We start from the raw sequence: 3,489 nt of genomic DNA, 5'->3' as shown, positions 1-3,489 counted from the left end.
TTAGCAATTTAATCTCTTTGCAAATACTATTTCTTTATATGTCTAAAGATTTTGGTATTCCATAGATCCTGAGATCCTGAACAATTATATCTGCTTATGAGTTAAAATTTCGTGTTATGCTACTATATAAAATTAATGTTTTGTACAAATCAAAAATAGATGAAAATTGTTGACTCGATGTAGTTGAAATTAATAATATGTAATTTGCTACTAATACTTTCTATAATATTTCAATTTAGATTATTTTTTTCTGGTTACTTTAACAAAATTTTATAGTCATAAGAAGCTAAAATAACTTTAATTCTATATTCTGTAGTGTAGAAAGTAAGATAGATAATTATAATGATTTCCACCCAAAAGTAGTTATAATGAGATTAAATGTGTATAGGGAAAATGAAAGCACATGTTCAAACAGAGCTTTTAATGGTGATCTTGTTCTTTCATTTAAAGTGTGATGGTCTCTGTGATGTAAGCATTATCTTCAATCTATAAGTGAAGACATTGAAGCTCACAGAATTCAAAGACTCAGATGAGTAAGTGAGAGGTGAAGCTAGAATTTAAGTTGAGTTGCATCTGATCTCAAATCCTAGACTCCCTAACTACTGGCTCTCTTCCTCCCCTTAAGAAATATTCCTTACTAAAAAATTATCACTTCTAGGGGACTGGAGATATGGAGTAGTTGCTAAGAGTTCTTGCTGCTCTTCTAGAGGGGCAGAATTTAGTTCTCAGCACCCACATAGGTGGATCACAACAGTCTGTAACTTCACTTCTACTGAATATGATACTTCTGACCTTTGATGGCACCTACCCTCACATGCACACACATAATTCGAAATAATAAAAAATAAATCTTTATGTATCACATTTGGAGGTCTGTTACTCAAAAATAAGATGAATTTATACTACCCAACTTTTGTCAGTATAATACCACTGGACACCCCCACCTGGCATACATATAATATGGATGGATATATTTTAAGTTCATCATAAAAACATCAAAATGAATTTTCATCAAAATGACATTGTAGATTTAGAAGTCATTTGTCATTCTTGCTTGAACAAATCTTTACCACAAGTGGTAGAAGATGCTTTTCTCCAACACCAATGTCAACTCCACACTGAACTCCTGATATTCCACAATATGGACAGGCTTTTTCCTCTGCTTTACATATCCATCTGTCTATGCACATGTCTTCTAAATATCTGCTGAACAGCATAGGATCATGGTTTCTTATCTCTATCCAGTGACTTGTGGTCGGAATCCAATCCAAGTACGGAGTTGTGTGAGGAGATTTCTGAGCACCTGTGAGAATTGTTCATGGATTATGCTTTGTGCCCTTCCCAGGTGTAGAGGATAGGCAGGAATTTACTCGTATAATCTCATTAGCCACAATACTTATGTATTCTTTTTAGAATTTATTTATTTTATCTCATGTGCTTGAGTGTTTTTGCTTGCACGTGTGTAAAAATTATTTTAAAAAGAAGCATTCCTTATTCCTATTCATTCTTCTCATTTTGCTTTTACATTGTGATACTTTATACACTAGCTATATAATTGCTCATTCTCTCTCTCTCTCTCTCTCTCTCACACACACACACACACAAATGTATATATATGTATATATGTGTATATATGTATAAGTATATACATGTATATATGGATGTGTGTGTATTTAATCTTCTTTGTAACTCTAAAACTGTTCATTCTTATTCTGCTCTTAAAACCATGCTATTGAGTATGAGAGTGCTGAATAAAGTTCTCCAAGGTCTCACTGAACAGGGGTTGAGACAGGCAGAGGAGGAGACTGGTGTGGCTGAGGAGATGGGAAACCAAGAATCTCGACTCTAAATGGGGGGTGCAGGTAAAGATAAACAAAGAGCAACATGGCTTGTAGCATGGACCCAGGAAATAGGACATGTGAATTTGGTCTCATGTTTGCCAGGAAAGTGTTCTGAGACCTTAGGGGAAACACCCTTTTCCTCATCTTGGAAATAAGGGTAATATCTGTTTGTGATTTTAATTAGCAATAATCGCACCTCAGATAAACCTCATTGGCTATGATACTGCCACTGCGCAAAGCTCTGTTTGTAATTTAAAAAAAAAGCTTTATATACTCTACAGGTGGGGAGACTCTTTATAAGTCCAAGGAAACAGTGTGCACCTATCTTTATAATCCTGTGGGAACTCGGGCTTCCTGTCACAAAGTTGATCCTGTTCCTCTAGCCGCTTCAGCTATAAACTGTGCTTTGCAAATAGAGGAGGCATTAGTCTAATTTAGTGAAGTCTGCTCTCTGAACTTCCCTTTCATTGTTGCCTCAGGGGTAGAAAGAGGCTGATTGTTAAAGAGAAGGCAATGTGGAAAGCCACATGTAAGCATAATTTCTGGATTGCCCAATTCTGTTCACAGGTAGACACTTCCTCAAATCACTCAACCCTTCTGTTTTTTTTAAGCTATTTTCATGAAAATCTTACCTATGTAAATCTTCTATTCTTTTTTGTGAGTAGGTCTGAATGGGAGGAGGTTAGTACATAAAGACAGTAGCATAACTAAGTATAATAGAGAAAAGACAGACCAAAAAATGAGATAATAGACAACAACAGATAACAGATTCAAAAACAAAACTTCATAGTACTTACATTATTGTCCAAATGTTCATTTTTCATGGTCTTTGCCTAGAGTATCATATAAGAGTTGTTTAATAGGCCCACAAATGTTGTATGATGGTGTGCAACCCTCTGTGAATCTGCACCACTTTACTGAAAACTCACAGCTAGACTAGAATGTGCTGGAATAGGCACTTCCATCTCTCCTTGGAATAAGTGTTATTATGACTTGTTTTGACACACAGACCCAGCTATTTGAGGAAGATAAAGGAGGTAGTTAAGAAGAGAAAGAACAGCATCAGCCAGGAGTTGAAGTGTTAGCAGCTCCATGGGTATCATACTAGACTTGTTAGAGGAGGGTATCAGGACTGGGGGTGCTGGCAGCTGGGGTTTTTAATCACATGCCTCTGCATGGATCCCCTGGTTCTCACTAGTTGGGAGTCCCAAGTGTGTCAATGTCCAGGCTTGTTGCTTTCTCTGGGGAGTGGGACCAACAAGGCAGTGATTATGTTACTGTTGTGGTGACTTGGTCTCAGGAGTCTTGAAGAGGAAGCCTACAGCAACTCAAACATAGTCTAGGCAGAGGTGTGTGTCCCCCTTCCCTGAATCATTTAAGATGCAGCCTCTTATTTTGCTCTCACCTAAGTAGCCAACACATTTTACATTTATGAAAAAACATGCATCGAGAAAAAAGTTAGTCTGTTTCTACCCCATATGTTCATTCCAGGGGTAATCAGTAACTGCTCATGTCTGACAGGTAGCAGGTTAGACACTTTTCAATGCTTAGCTGAACATATGCAATTACATAAGAATGAGACCATGGGACCAGAATAACTAAAGCACTTCCTGCTTTTTCAGAGTTCTCAAGTTTGGTTCCCAGAATG

General features: G+C 37.0%; 1 non-coding gene across 1 annotated transcript; it reads right to left on the bottom strand.

Moving 5' to 3' along the window:
• Nucleotides 1-1,948: 1,948 nt before the first annotated feature.
• Nucleotides 1,949-2,082, bottom strand: LOC120102126 (U4 spliceosomal RNA). The gene has a single exon (XR_015685071.1). It is a non-coding gene; the product is annotated as a U4 spliceosomal RNA (small nuclear RNA).
• Between the last annotated feature and the right edge of the window lie 1,407 nt (nt 2,083-3,489).

The sequence above is a fragment of the Rattus norvegicus genome, chromosome 3 (assembly GCF_021556685.1).
Source record: "Rattus norvegicus strain SHRSP/BbbUtx chromosome 3, alternate assembly SHRSP_T2T, whole genome shotgun sequence".
Taxonomy (NCBI): domain Eukaryota; kingdom Metazoa; phylum Chordata; class Mammalia; order Rodentia; family Muridae; genus Rattus; species Rattus norvegicus.
This window is presented reverse-complemented; position numbering and strand designations above follow the sequence as displayed.